Here is a 15,106-nt window from a genome sequence, read left to right on the forward strand (position 1 = left end):
CCCGCCGGCCGAGCGCCGGCGGGCAGCCCAGCCGTGGCCTGGGCATGAGCGGCGGCTGCTAGCTGCGCCCTGCCCGGGACGGAACAGCTGCCCGCCCCCGTCACGTGCGCCCAACTCCTCGCCGCGGGGCCAGCGCCGTTCCTATGGTTCAAGGTAAGGGCCGAGCAACCACGGGTCACTGGGTGTGGGGGCAGAGGACGCACGCTAGGGAACCTCGCTAAGTGCCTACCTCCTCCAGAGCACCCACCACAGCCTGTCCCTGCACCTGGCAACGGGTCCCCTGCCCTGCACTGCAGGCTGCTCATCCCACTGTGGTCAGTCCCCCAGATACACCCTGCTGGGAAGCTGAGGTCAAAGACCAGAGAGGGTGGCCCGAGACCCCCTGGAAAGGCACCCTCCCTTCCCTGGGAACAGTGGCCTGGAGGTGAGGCGACTGGGAAGAGAAAGTTTCTCAGAAGAGCCGACTGGACCAGGCCCCCTTTGGGAGCTGAGCCTTCTCCATTTACTGAGGCTCACCTTTTGCGGGCAGGGTGGTCCCTGGCCTGCCTCTGCATTGCACTCCAGCCACCCCATCCGCAGAAAAAGGGGATGAGGAAACTGAGGCTCAGAGAGGTTTGGTCTCTTGCCAAGGTCACACAGGGAGCGAGTGCAGGAGCTGGTCTCAACAAGCCACTCTGTCACCCCGCCTCATACCCGCCAGGTCCCGGAAACCCTGGCGTACATGGTGGGAGGGGGGCACAGACGCACTGGGGTTTTCCCAGCCAAGAAGGAAGAGACTCTCCAAATATTAGAAGTAGAAGAGAGCTCTCCCATCCATCTTGCCAGCTCCACTGTCTTATCCCACTTAGGGTCCCGCACTTCCGAGCCGGGCACCGCGTGGAGCCAGTGGTTGGCCAGTGTGCCTCTGGGGCAGCCCCAGTGGCTCTGAGACAGGAAACCTGAAGTCAAGTTCACTGGCCCTTCTCCGGGGTGGGGCCCCAGCACGCCCCCTTACACTACCCCAGGAAGCTGGGCAAACAAAAGCCGGAGGGACCACGCCAACCTGCCCCTCTCTCTTCCCCACTGTGCCAGCCCAGGCTCTTGGGGCTTCCAGGGACAGCAAGGACTTCCAGCCCCCAAGTTCAGGCTTGCTGGGAGAGCCCCATGTCCACCTCCAGAGAGGAGCCAGGTGACCAGAGCTCCTCCCACTGAGCAGGTGGGGCAGGCACCTCCTGGTCAGAGTAGGGCTTCATTTTAACCTATGGGGCTCCGATCTTAGGCTTCCCAAACAGCTTGTAGAAAAAGTCTGCACCCCTGAGGCAGGGGCCTGGGGAGCGCGGGGTTCTGTCCATTCCTGCACATCCCAGCCCTGGGTGAGCCTCTGCACGAGGTCTTCGCAGCCTGGGTCTTGCTGGGTTTTGGTCCCCCTGTCAACTGAGTTCCCAGTGGGGCTGGCTTTTCAACTCAGTTAGGAAGCTTGGAATTGGCCTGCTGGATCTGGGAGGGACCCACAGACTGCCAGCCTCAGTGCCTAGGCTGCCTAGGGAGGGAGATGGACAGTCCCAGGAAATGACTGGTCTCCCTGCGGTGTGCTGTGTGGGACCCTGGCTCAAGGAAGTGTCGCAGCTTCTCCACCCTCGCCTCTCCAACAGGTAGTGGGGAGCCCCACTCAGAGCCCCTCCCAGCCTCCGAGGCTTAAGCCCCCAAACAGACATTGTCCGTGCCAGAGCTGCCGGCGAGCAGGAACAAGGGCACTTGGGGCCGGGTGGGCAAAGCAGGAGCAGCAGAGACCTCTCTCCAGTCTGCCCACCCTGGGTGCCCGGGTCAGGTCACTCTCCCCCTCTAGACCTCAGTCTCCCATCTGTGAAATGATGGGCTGGATCCTCTTATGTTCCCAACGGGCCACACAGGGAGAAAGGCTGGGAGGAGCTGCCCTGGCATCCCCTCTGTGCCCTGCTGCCGAGGCAGCGCAGGTGGCTTTGAAATCTCCAGGCACCCTGAGTCCATGCCCGGATCCCTGCCAACCCCACCTCCCCTCAAGAGAGCACCCAGATCTACAGTTGAGGGCCAGCAGTAGCCCCGGGCCGGGGCCAGAGCTGGGTCCCTCACTGCCCCGGGCCCGCTCTCAGGGAGCCCTGACTCCACCGTGGGGGCTGCTCTGCAGACCCGTGGCAGCAGCTCCAGCGGGAGCAATCTCGGTGCTCAGGAAGGGGAGGCAGTACAGCGCAGACAGTTGCTTCTGACACTCAGCTCCCAGGACTGGCAGGGTGGCAGGGCAGCAGGTCCCTGTCCTGTCCTCCCCTCAGCTCCTAGCCATGGCCGCTGCCACCCTCCCTGAAGCAGGTCCTGATCTGTGTGTCAGTGCCCCGTGGCAGCAGCTCCAGCGGGAGCAATCTCGGTGCTCAGGAAGGGGAGGCAGTACAGCGCAGACAGTTGCTTCTGACACTCAGCTCCCAGGACTGGCAGGGTGGCAGGGCAGCAGGTCCCTGTCCTGTCCTCCCCTCAGCTCCTAGCCATGGCCGCTGCCACCCTCCCTGAAGCAGGTCCTGATCTGTGTGTCAGTGTGGACAGAGGGAGGGGTCCAGCTCAGGCGTGGACACACGGCTCGGCACCCTCAGTGGCAGAAACAGAGGTGCTTCTACCCCCTGAGCAGCACAGGCTGACTCCCAGGGGCTGCAGGCCACCACCAAGAGGCTGCGGAGGGGGCCGGGCATCCGTCTGTCTCTGTCGCTGTTCCAGCACGGTTTTCCTCATTCCCCTGGGAATTGCTCCAGAGGGATTGACAGCCAAGTCTCAGCCTCAGCAGCTCCTCCCCTCGCCGAGCAGGGCCCTGCCTGTGGGGCACAGGCTCCCCTCCCCTCCCTCACCGAGCAGGGCCCTGCCTGTGGGGTGCAGCACCCCGCTCTCCACTCTGTTCCCTTGTGGATCTGGACCCTTGAGCAGATTCCCTGGGCCTTGGTCTCACCCCGTGCTGGGGGCTGCGCATGGACACCTGGGAGAGGGACTGACTGCCGGGGGGCAGGGCTGCGGAAGGACGGAACTCAGACCGGGCCGGGGTTCAGGGCCTGCCTTCACAGCCTCCCATCGGTGGGGTCCCAGGCTGAGCTCCCAGGCTAGGAAGTGCGGACTGAGCCTCTGCTCCTTGGAGGTTCAGTGAGCACAGGGCTGGAAGGTGGACAGGGGTCAGCACAGGCCAGGTGTGTACATGGTGGGCTTTACCAGAGGTCCACAGAACCACAGGATGCATGTGCCGGGAGGGCAGGGTCAGATCCGGGTTCTGAAGGGTGCTCTAGGGCTGTGGAGGTGGGGAGACTCAGGCGGTAGAGGCCTGGCCCATGATGGAAAGGAGTGGACAGAGGCCAGACCTACGAGGAATTTGGATGTGCATGCTGAAGTGACAGGGAAAGGCCCAGAGAGGATATCACTTCCATCTCTGCCTGTCCGTGAGCCAGACAGACACCCGCCTCAGCCAGACACCAGGGCAGGCCCTTGGGACGGGCCCAGGCAGGTAGGGTATAACCCAGGGGGCCTAAGAGGACCGTTTCACAGCAGCGTAGTGTCAGACAGGTGGTCTCCCCAGCTGGACATCGCCACCTGCCTTCTGGACACACCCAGCCCACCGTGGAGGAGTGTCTGTGGGAGTGAGCCCCGGCCAGGCCAAGCCAAGCCAGGAGCCTACACCCTGGGGCCTGGCTGTCCCAGGTGGCAGCGGTGGGAGGAGGCTGGGCCGGCCAGGAGGCCCAGGAGCAGGCTGTTCAGGGATGTGAGTGGTGACCCTGGAGCAAGCCAGCTCCCTTCCCTGGCTACCGAAGATGGCTGTGGCCGAGTGCAGAAGGGCATGGCCTTCGGGACTGACTAGAGCCATGCTAGGTCTCAGCTGTGCATCCCTAGTGAAGTCACTGCCTCTCTGGACTCCTGGTCTTCATTCGCGGAGCAGCAGTAGCTCTGTCACCTCGTAGGATGTCGGGTGACTGGGAGGAGACCCCACCTGCTCAGCTCCTGCCCGCCCTGCTTCCTGGGTCAGCCCTAAAGAGCCTCAGGGCAGGGCACCGCAGGCCAGCCTGGGGTGGGTGTGCAGTGACAGGCAGACCTGTGGCCACTCGCACCCACGCCCACAGTGTCTGCACACAATGGCAGGGGCCCAGTGGCCCTCGGGATGGTCCAGGCTGGCCCTGCCTGGTCCCGGGTCCCCGGAGCACAGCCCTCTGTCTTACTCTGCTTGGTGCGTTTGCCGCATTCAGCTGCAGGTGCCCCACGAGCCTGACTCCGGAGCAGAGCTGCGAAACATGTGGGCTGAGGGCGGGCGGCAGCAGCAGCAGCAGCCCTGCCGGTGTTCCAAGAGCAGGTTTTCGGGCCCTCCGGGCCTTCTGTTTTAACAAGCTCCCAGGTGACGCTGTGCTAAGGAAGTTAGGGCCACCGCGCTATGGGTAGAAAACACAGGGCTGTTCGCGAAGCGCGTGAGAAGTGACCGGCTCCCTCTCCCGGGCCTGCGTGCCTAGCCCAGACTGAATTCATACACAGGCAAGGGCTTGAACAGAAGAGACACGTGCTCGCTGTGACAGAGACCCAGCCATGCAGCTTCTGTCTGCGCTTCACAAAGTTCAGCCCTGACTCCCGGCCACGGCCCACCCCAGCGCTCCGCTGTCACTGTCAGGAGTGCGTGCCGGCCCCAGGGGCCTCGCCAGGCCCGTCGCGGCTCCTCCTTGTTCCTGAGCACACAGAGCCGGGTGATGTGCGCGGCCATGGCCCGCGTCCGCGTCCACTCCCCGGCCTCCTGTGAGTGGGCACTCGGGTGAGGGGCGCCCAGGCTTGGCTTTCCGTCGTGCACATTTTATGGACCACCCGGGCGTGTGATCGCCACAGAGAAGGGCCTCGTGGCTGAGCGGGGACACGCACTTGTGAATAGAGTTAAGTAGTGATGCAAGAGTAGTTTTCCAGATCGTAACGGGTGGGTGGTGGAGGTGTCCCAGACTGGGAGAGTATAATGGACTGGAGCAGTCAGGGAAGGCTTCTTGGAGGAAGAGCTCGAGCCAAACCCTGAAAAATGATCAAAGGGCGCCGCGTGCTGTGGGGTGTTTCTGCCATCTGTGGGAGGCTGACCAGTCTTTTGACTTGGTGATCAGTGGCCCGCTGAGAATGCCCCTGAGTTTCCTCTGCTCCCTTTGAGGGTGGGAGCAGAGGAGCTGGGCTACTACCTGCTGCTCACTTGGCTGTGAGCCCCCAGGGCTGAGACAGGGTTGGTTCCCATGCCCCCACCTCCCTGCTCACCCTCTCCTCTCCGAGGACTGAAGGAGGCTCACCCTGCAGCCCGCAGTGAGGGGTGTTTGCTGCCAGCCCCGCCAGCCCCGTGGGCTCCGGCCTGGACGTCCCCCTAGCGTTAGCTGAGGGAGAGCTGAGGCGTGAAAAGACAGCGGTGCTGGGAGGGCTGGGAATGCACTTGACCTGCAGCAGCCAGGGGGGCAGCCCGGAGCTTCACCCGTTTACCCGGCACGCTGTACCCGGCCCCCTGTACCCGGCCCGCTGTTGGAGCCTGGCCACGTCTGAAGTGTTGGGCCCACGCCGTGTTTCCGAAGCCCTCCACAAGGTGTTGGCAAACGTGGTCCCACTTGATCCATTAGGGAACTTTGCAAAGGCAAAATAAAGACGCTCTCTTTTCCAGTTCACAGCAGGCGCCCGTCCCAGGCACTCTGCTCCCAGCGCCCACGCGTTGCTGCTCACTGAGCCCTGCAGACCAGGCTGGCTAGAGAAGGACCCACACTTAGACCAGAAGTCACAGGGCTCCTCCAGGCCCCCCGAACCAGCCACTGCTCTGCGAGGCTGGATTCTGGGACGCGATGCCAGTCTGACTCGGGAGTGTAAACAAGCCCGCTGCCTCCGCCGTGCTGCCGGTGCCGCCGGCGAGCCCTGCTTCTGCCTCAGCTTAGCGCCGTTGCCTCGAACGCTCATCAGCAGGAGGCTCTGCTTGGGAGCCCAGTTACAGAATAAAAGTCCAGTCAACTTTAATTTTGCCTCCCTGGCACTTCCCACGCGAGCATTCCTCAGGTTACTGAACAGATCTATCGTTACTATTTATTCATTTATTTTTAACATTTGCTATAGGTAGCATTCCCTTCCCGGAGACTGCAGGCTGGGACAGGAGGGGCAGAAGTCACCTCCCAGGGGACATGGCCGCTGCAGTCCCTCTCCTCCAACCTGTCGGGGCTTTAGGCATGCACATGCGTCTGGCACGTTTCCTTTTTCAAGTCTTCAGGTTCGGGGCTCGAACCACACAGTCAGCCATGTGGGATCTAGCTGTCTTAAACACCATGCCACTGGCTGGCACACTAAACAGATCTTGATTTAAAAAAAAAAAAAAAAAAAAAAAGCTCTACAATGCAGCGTCTTGAATAATCCCAAATAAATCAAGTGTGGCAGTTCGTTGGTATCACAGCTGCGCCGTGTGGTGCACCGCCCCCACCTTCCTAGGAGCATCCATGTCCTTGACCCGGAGCCCCGAGGGCCAGGGAGCAGAAGTGGTGCAGGGAAGGTGTGGGGCAGGGGGACGAGCGCCCATAGCTGGCAGCTCCGAACAAGTCCTCGCATAGAACCCAGCCCCGGCCCAGGCCCTTCCCCACTGGGCACCAGCCACACCACTGCTGGGTCTGTACATGTGGGCTGGCTCTTCCACCTCGCAGGGTGGTGATGAGGATTCACCACCACCAGGGAAGATCCCAGACGCCCAGGAGGAGTGTGACAGGTGGAAGCCGATGTTAGATTAGGGCTCGCTGGGCACAGCCAGGGTGGGGCCTACTGAGTGACCCCTGGCTTGGGTCATATGCCTGGTGAGACCCAGGGCCCTATGGGCTAGACCCGAGCCTGCCAATCCCTTGCCTCTGCCTGCCTCACTCCTGCACTGAGCTCCTGCCTGTTGGCTCACCTCCCATTTCTAGAACATTCTGAGACCCTTCCCTAACAACCGACTCCCCTCTCTGCCCGAAGACCTTCCCAGACTAGTGCCAGGTCCCAGGTTCCATGCCAGTCCTTCAGGGCAGTGTCCCCAGCCCAGCCCCATCAACACCTGGCTAGCGGCTCTCCCCACTGGAAGCCGCCCCCAGGAAGACACCTGCCCCTGCAGACTCATTCACTCAGCCCAGTGCAGGGGTGCAGCAGCATCTGCCGTGGTCCCCCCTAGACGGAGGCACCCCACGTTGCAGCCAGAAATGGGATCTATTTTCCCATCAGGGTCTTCCCTGCAATGACCAGGGAGAAGGCCGCGTGGCGTGTGTGGCGGGATGACCCAGTGGTGAGCGGGTCTGTTGAACACACGCCCCTCGTTCTCTGCTGAAGGGATCGAACAATCAGATCATCTCAGGGGCACAAGTCTCGCCTAGCCAGGCCCCAGGCCACTGCTGCTATTCTGTGTGGACAATGATGACCAGACTTGTTTTAAAAAAAATTTAATCTGCAAGATGGACCCTCTTAACAATACGCCTACCCTCACTTAAAAATGGCTCAGCCCGATTTTTTAAAAAAGGAAAATTTATGGGAAAGAAGCGGCTCCAGGCAGGGTCTTGCTGAAGCCTGGACCTTCAAAGCCAGCTCTGGGTGGCAAAGTTCCCCAGGGTCTGTCATAGAATCGCTGAGTCAGCTGGGGCTAGGGCAGAGGGCCACGCAGCCCCTGGGGGCACGAGAGTGAGGGGCGAGGGATGGAGGGAGGGCTGGCGGCAGCTTGGGGTCTCTGCCGGAAGACAGTGAGTGAACAGGTCAGAGGGTCCCTCCTGGGGGGCCTTGGGCAAGCACTGGGGGTGGCCCCAGGGAGGAACAGGAGGTTTAGAATTCTGCCCCAAGGGTTGGGGCAGCCCAGTTCCCCAGTCACCCCCAATGGGGCTCCACCTCGGGGGAAAGATTCCCTCAGCAGGTGCTCTCCAGGCCGCGTCCACAGTCCCTTCCAAATCCAGAGGGAAGATCTGGGGGTTCAGGGCCCCCCAGGCACCCACCTGCTTTTCTGAGACTGACATGCAGCTCTAAGATTCTGGGAGCCCCTGATTCCTCAGCCCTAGACCAGACTCTCAGGTGAACCACTGCCCGGCGCACTCCACACACGCTGGCTTCCGTCTTACTTTCCATCCCTGTGACGGGGAAGCGCTCCCCTGGCTGCCCAGTGGGCTGGCTCGTGTCTCCAGGCTGGCCGAGCTGCTGGGCTCCTCCTGTGCCCCTGCCCCTGTGTTTTCATTCACTATCAGCATTATACATGTATGTGTACACACACACACACACACACACACGCACACACAATCTCTGCAATAAATCCAAAGGGCTGAAGAGGGGAGCCTATAATTTATCTTGCATACTTCAGAGGGCTAAATGCCTGGCATGTATTGTCCTCTCTCCCCAAAGCAACTCTAGGAAGTGGAAATGCTCACAGCCCCATTCTGTAAGATGCACGACAGGCGTTAGGATGGTGTCTGCACCTGTCTAGAAGGGGCCAGTCCCCTGGCCTGCTGACCTAACTACACCGCAGCATCGTCCTGTGATGGCACAGTTCATTATACATGTATGTGTACACACACACACACACACACACACACACGCACACACAATCTCTGCAATAAATCCAAAGGGCTGAAGAGGGGAGCCTATAATTTATCTTGCATACTTCAGAGGGCTAAATGCCTGGCATGTATTGTCCTCTCTCCCCAAAGCAACTCTAGGAAGTGGAAATGCTCACAGCCCCATTCTGTAAGATGCACGACAGGCGTTAGGATGGTGTCTGCACCTGTCTAGAAGGGGCCAGTCCCCTGGCCTGCTGACCTAACTACACCGCAGCATCGTCCTGTGATGGCACAGTTCCAGCTTCCTGGCCTCTTGGAAGAGCCCAGGTCTTCATCAGGGTTTTGTTCATTACAAACCTCACGATGGCTGTGTCCTTCCCTATAGCCCTGCTTTATTAGCCTGCGTTGTATTTAGTGCTTCGTGTGCCTCAGCCTGAGCATCAGGGCTGATGCCTCGTGGATGTGTCAGTCAGCTTTGGCATGGTGATGCTGAGTAACAAAGCACCTTGCATTCAGCAGCTTAGAACAGCAAGCATGGTTTCCCTCACCTGTCTCAGGGGCAGCCTGCATCAGGCTGCGGGTAGCTGGGGCCTGGCCCCTCAGGTCTACTCCTCCTGCTTGCACACTCCTGGACCAGCCACCGCCTGGCTCACACTCTCCTCCCACTCACAGGAGTGTAGGAGGGTGAGCCGAAATACACAGTGCTCTCAACAACGTGGCCTGGAACGGACTCTGTCCCTTTACTCCTGCCCCGTTGGCCAAGTTATATGGCTAGACAGCTGTCATGGGGCAGGAAAACGTTCTGTCCACGTCAGGGCAAGGTCAGTAAACCTGGCGCTGCTTTACAGTGGGGAACCCCAGATGCTCCCACCCTGACATCGTTCACCAGAAACCTCCATGCCTGACAGGGAGAGGTCACTGCAGGGTGTGGAGCCTCGGCCGTGGAGTGGGCACGATTGTCCCTGCCAGGTAATCCCGAGAGCTGGCCATGGGGGCGCTCGATAAATGTCTGGGTGCTACCTTCCCAGGCCTGGCTGGCACTCAGCCCTGAGACACACTTGCCGGCACCCAAGGAGGGAAGGGAGTGAGGAGCCCCCTGCTTCCAGGGCAGCCTCAGTCCACAGCTGGGCCAGCCCATGCTCCTCCTGGTGGCCCCGCCCAGCCTCTCTGTCCCATATTCACACAGGTCCCATGTGCCTATGAGGAAGGGCACCTGCTGGCCTGCAGAGAGGCGGAGTGCAAGGCGCAGCGCAGTGGCCCTGCCCCAGCCGTCACCCAGCCCTGTGCCCTCCTGTCTCCGTGCACAGGAGGGCAGAGGAAGGGAGGCCAGGCTGGAAAGACGGTACGGCCGGGGGCTCCAGGTCAGTGAAGTCTGAGAAGGACCCAGAGGATCACGAGACCCACATAGGGTTATGCCTGTCCCCTTCCTGCAGGGACACTGTGTGGCACGAGCCTCTGGTGCCGTCGGGCTTGGAGTGAGGTCCGGCCCAGGTTCCCTTTGCATTACCTGGCAGAGGCTGTCGCTGGGAGGGGAACCCCGGAGAGACCGGCGAGCACACCACATTCTGAAGACATGCGGGAGGAGCCAAGATCTACATGAGAGCCTGTGGCAGTCCTACAGGGTGGGCGGCGGTCCCAGGCACCGACAGCATGTGCAGAGGCACAGGGCGGGAAGGTGGCATCCCCGAGCAGCCGGGCAGCTGGGGCGGGAGGAGGGTAAGAGACAGAGCTGAGGGTGTGGAAAGACCGCACGGCGTGGAGCCAGTGCGGACAGTGTAGAGGCATGAGGGCCACTTACACAGGGAGGGAGAGAGCCTGCACTGCCCCCGTCCAGCAGTCCCAGGCCCCCGCCCATGCTCAGAGTCTGGCACTGCGCTGCAGGGAGGGGTCCTGGGGATGGCCGAGTTCCCAGCAGCTGGTTTTCGTTTCCCCTCTGCCGTTCCCCAGGGACTCTGGCTCCCGTGTTCAGTGCCTCAGCGTGAAACAGACGAGGACTTCTGTCTCCCTAACTCAGGCTGCTCTCTCTGGGAAGGTGGCACACCTGGAAACTCGGCTGGAACTGCAGAGCGCACAAGGACGCAGGTGCACTTGACTAGCCTGGAGAGTGACGTCCTGGGGACAGCGGGGAGAGGCAGCCCTTCTGCCCCTGCAACCCAGTGGCCTGGCGCCTGGTTCCCGGCAGAAATGGCCCCAGTGCCCCGATGCACTGGGCTGAGGAGAGCCCACCTCCTCACCTGAGCACAGCTGTAGCCATGGAAACTGCCTGCCATTTATATACACTTACGTGGTTTTCTATTTTAAAAAAATACATGAATGTCACTTTTGTTTTCACTCCTGTGATGACAGGTGAGGTCGAGGTCTGAGGTCCGAGGTCTGAGGCCACCATGCATGTCACTCCCCATGCCTCATTCTGCCACATGCTCTGAAGGGCCTGGGTCCCAGGGGTCGGGGGTTCCATTGGGGACCTGCAACAGCCCTGCAAAGCTGTTGCCCCTCAGCCTGTCTCCTCCGAGACAAGCTGGACTCCATACAGTCCCTGTGAGCCCGGGAGCACCCACACGTGCTGCCTGGGTAGGGGGCCACAGGCCCAGCAGGAAGCCCCACACCACCCCACTGGGTGCTGTCGTACTGCTCAGCTTGGGCCGCTGGGGACCCAAATCCGGTGAGCAATAAGAACCTACCAATGGTAGGTCCCAACCCACCTGCGCTGGTGAGGCCAGCACTGTGAACTCTGTCTCGGAGACCAGGAGTCCAGAGGACAGATGGCGCGAAGGCTCCTCTCGACTCCTTCACTGGGGAAAGGAAAGTTCCAGGTGACGGCTTTTCTTGTCATTTAGCACAGTCATCACCCCCTATCTGCTGTTTCACTTTCAGTGGTCTCACTTACCCAGGGTCGGCCGCCAGCGGGCGTGGTGTAGTAGCATATCTGGGGAGGGAGGAGAGGCCGCCACGCCCACAGAAGTTCTGGTACAGTCTGTCGTTAATCATTGCTCTGTTCTCGTTGCTGCTCAGTTCTTACGGTGAATAGGGGAAGCGTGCACCCAGGGCTCCGGGAACCCGCGAGGACCCTGGAACGCATCCCATGGGATGACAGGGACCACCGGGCTTGAGAGAAATTGCCCCAGTGTCTTCTGGTTTTCATTGTTTCCGACCAGAAACCTGCTACTGTTCCCGGCTTGGTCTCTTCTCTCTAGCGTGGCTTTAGCCAATTTGATTAAAACGTCCCTCGGTGTTGCTTCTTCATGTTTCTTGTGTTCGTGCTGTGGTTTATAGTTATTATTCAGTTTGGAAAATTTTCAGTCAGCATTGCTTCCAATTATTTTTCTGCATCCTCTTCATTGGGGATTTCAATTGCATGTATATTAGGCCATTTGAGGTTTCCCACATGTCCGCGAGGCTCTGTTTCTTTCTTTGTCTGGGGCGAGGCTTCTCTCTGTGCTCCGTTTTGGATCTTTGTCCCGTCTGCAAACGCACTCGCTTTTCCTTCTGCAACCTGACGATAGCAGCTCTGGGCTTCTCCCTGCCTCCATGCCTGCCCCAGCTTGCCCAGCCAATGTACCTTTCCTTGTAGACATTGGGGTTTTCATCTCTAGTGTGGTTTGGCTGTTTTTACTACCTTCTACATATCTACTTACCATTCCCAGTGTTCCAACGATCTGGGCTACGGTGCACGCCGCCCCAAAACTCCCATTTCTCCGGCTATCGTCCGCGCCACTCTGGGTTCACGTCGATCGGTTGACTTGCGCTTCGTTATGGTGCACTCTGCTTCCCTGCATGCCAGGCCATTGCCCCGGAGCCCGGCGTTGGGAATTCCTCGCTGCTGGGTGTTGGGGGTGTGTGTTTGTGGGCTTCGTTCAGGGTGTAGTTATGTTACTGGAAAACGGCTTCGTCCTTTCGGGTCGCTCTTAAGCTTCGTCAGGAAAGGCCAGAGCACTTGGAGCCCAAAGGCCGCGCGCTCCGCCCAGTACCGCGCGCTCCGCCCAGTACCGCGCGCTCCGCCCAGTACCGCGCGCTCCGCCCAGTACCGCGCCGCGCGCCCCGCCCCGCGCCCGCCCCGCCCAGTACCGCGCGCTCCGCCCAGTACCGCGCGCTCCGCCCAGTACCGCGCGCTCCGCCCAGTACCGCACCGTGGTGTCCTCTTGGCGGAGGGTGGGCAGGACTCCGCTGGGCCTGCGCCAGAATCCCCCCCGCCCCCAGCCCCAAGCGTTGTTCTCCGGACCCCTTCCACGCTCGCTCTCTGGGCTCAGTGGTTTTCTCCAACATGCTGATTAGCATTCGGTGACAGCTCAAGGCACCTTGCCCGGTGTGGCTCTCTCTCTCTGGCTCTGTCTCTGAATGGTTCTCTTTCTGTGGCTCTCTTTCTGTCTGTCTGTCTCTCTCTCTCTGTGGCTCTCTCTGTTTGGTTCACTCTGTGGCTCTCTCTGTGGCGCTCTGTGTGGCTCTCTGTGGCCCTCTCTATGTGGCTCTCTCTCGCTCTCTGTCCCTGTGGCTCTCTCTGTGTGGCTCTCTCTGCGGCTCTCTCGCTACGGTTCTCTCTTCCTCACCACATGTCCTGAGCTGTGTCCCCTCGTCTCCTTGGGCTCTCAGCTCTCTCCAGGGAGACCGTGGGCTCCCTGCACCACAGCCTGTGACTCACCAAGTGGGAAGCGGGCAGTCTCTGGGCCTTCCTTTCCCTCCCATCTCTCCAGGCTCAGGCTCCCTTGTGCCCCGACGGCCAGTGCCCAATGTTGCGGGATTTTCAGTGGCTCAGGCGGGGCTCATCTGGCCCCTGAGGTACCTCTTGGCTGCGACTGTTCAGCTAATGCTGTTTCTCATAATGTCGGCTCAGTCCTCGCGATAAAAGGAGAGTCCTGGTTTCACCCCATTTTGTCAGTGAGCAGACTGCAATATGGGGGAGCTAGGAAACTCGGCCAAGGTGGTGCAGAGCCTAGGCTCAGGCCAGGCACCCCATCGCGCTGCCTCTCACAGGCAAGAGAGGGCTCCCCGTCTGCAGCCCTCCTTCACGAGTACCTGTCGCTCAAGAAAGAAAGAAACTTTTTTACAAAAGGAAGACGATGCACAAGCAAACACCCTCCCAGGCACCTTGCAGGTTAACACGAGGAAGACCCATCAGAGTGTCTGGGGAGAAGGCGTCTCCCTACGGCAGAGGAGGGCCATGACAGCTCCCCACTGGGTCTCTGCTGACCTCCCCTCTCTGGCAGGCCACACTGCTCTGACCTCAAGGACTGAGCTTCCCGGGCCCTTGGGCCCACCTTCGTGGCCGGCCCTGGGCCTCTGCTCACGCTGTCTCCCGGTCAAGATGCTCATTCCCGGCCCCGCTCGTCCCGCAGTCTAAGCATCAGGCTTGCTTTCTCAGGGCCCCTCTTCTGGCGGGCTCCCCGCTCAGTAAGCTCCACTCTCCCTCCAGGCCACCCGGTATCACCAAGGCGCAAATGTGCCTCCCAAAAGGCTGCAGGTGCCGCAGAGGCAAGGCCCAGAGCAAGGCCCGGACAAGCAGGGGCTCAGGTGCTTGCAGCTTGAGTTGTAGTCAGTTATGAAAGCCACGCGTGTGGTGTGCACAGTGGCTATTGTTGACCCCAGGACAGGAACCTTCTCTGCGGTGGGGATCAGGGAAGGCTTGCTCAAGGAATGTGCTTATGAATAGCTGGGAATTCCAGTTAGCAGAACTCACTGGAATGGCCCTGCCCTGCAGGCCCGGCAGTGCTGGTCCCAGCTGCCCATCTCTCACCCACGTGCCTGTTCTGGTGCCAGGGAAGTGGGCGTGGCCAACTCAGGCCTGCCCCAAGCTCCCAGGGGACATGCATGGGAAATGCAGAGGAGAGGCCGGTGAGGTCCCCAGCACCACCAGCCAGTGGGCAGCACACAGGCTGCGGGCTACTCTCTGCTCTATCTCCCCAGGATGAGGCAGACGCCCTTCCCCATTCTGCCAGTACACGGCGGCACTCAGTGGCTATATGGCAGTGGGAGGCAGAGGGTTAATGGCATAATCATCCGTTCCAAAGGCAAGGAGATGGAGGCCCTTGGCCACTCCACCACTGAGCAGGGGTGTGTGCGCTCCCAGAATCTTCCCGATTGTAGGGCTGGGGCAGGGCGTGGCAACAGATGGGAGCATGGCCGCCCAATGTGGCACAAATTGGTTGGGGCAGCCGAGGGTTCCCTGAGGGGATGTGTGTGGACAGTGGGCTCTTGGAAGAGGTGGTGGAGGGCAGCAGAGGGCCTAGGCTGGAGGAGGAAGTAGAGGGCATGGCTGGAGGAGGAAGTGGAGGACCTGGGCTGGAGGAGGAAGTGGAGGGCCTGGCTGGAGGAGGAAGTGGAGGGCCTGGGCTGGAGGAGGAAGTGGAGGGCCTGGCTGGAGGAGGAAGTGGAGGGCCTGGGCTGGAGGAGGAAGTGGAGGACCTGGGCTGGAGGAGGAAGTGGAGGGCCTGGCTGGAGGAGGAAGTGGAGGGCCTGGGCTGGAGGAGGAAGTGGAGGACCTGGGCTGGAGGAGGAAGTGGAGGGCCTGGCTGGAGGAGGAAGTGGAGGGCCTGGGCTGGAGGAGGAAGTGGAGGACCTGGCTGGAGGAGGGAGGGGGGGGGCCGGGCTGGGGGGGGGAGGAG

At 60.8% G+C, this 15,106-nt stretch overlaps 1 protein-coding gene across 3 annotated transcripts in view; it reads left to right on the top strand.

Annotated features, from left to right (window-relative positions):
- Positions 1-14: 14 nt before the first annotated feature.
- FAM163B (family with sequence similarity 163 member B) overlaps positions 15-15,106 on the top strand; it is a 31,860-nt gene continuing 16,768 nt past the window's right edge. The window contains exons 1-2 of one of the 3 annotated variants that reach the window (XM_006164269.3): positions 15-153; positions 10,458-10,592. The gene's annotated coding sequence lies outside the window, so the exon portion shown is untranslated. Of the gene's footprint in view, positions 154-10,457; positions 10,593-10,813; positions 10,857-15,106 lie in introns of those variants that run through there. The other 2 variants (XM_006164268.3, XM_006164270.3) reach the window with 2 other exon arrangements.

The sequence above is a fragment of the Tupaia chinensis genome, unplaced genomic scaffold, assembly GCF_000334495.1.
Source record: "Tupaia chinensis unplaced genomic scaffold, TupChi_1.0 Scaffold143602_1, whole genome shotgun sequence".
NCBI lineage: Eukaryota > Metazoa > Chordata > Mammalia > Scandentia > Tupaiidae > Tupaia > Tupaia belangeri.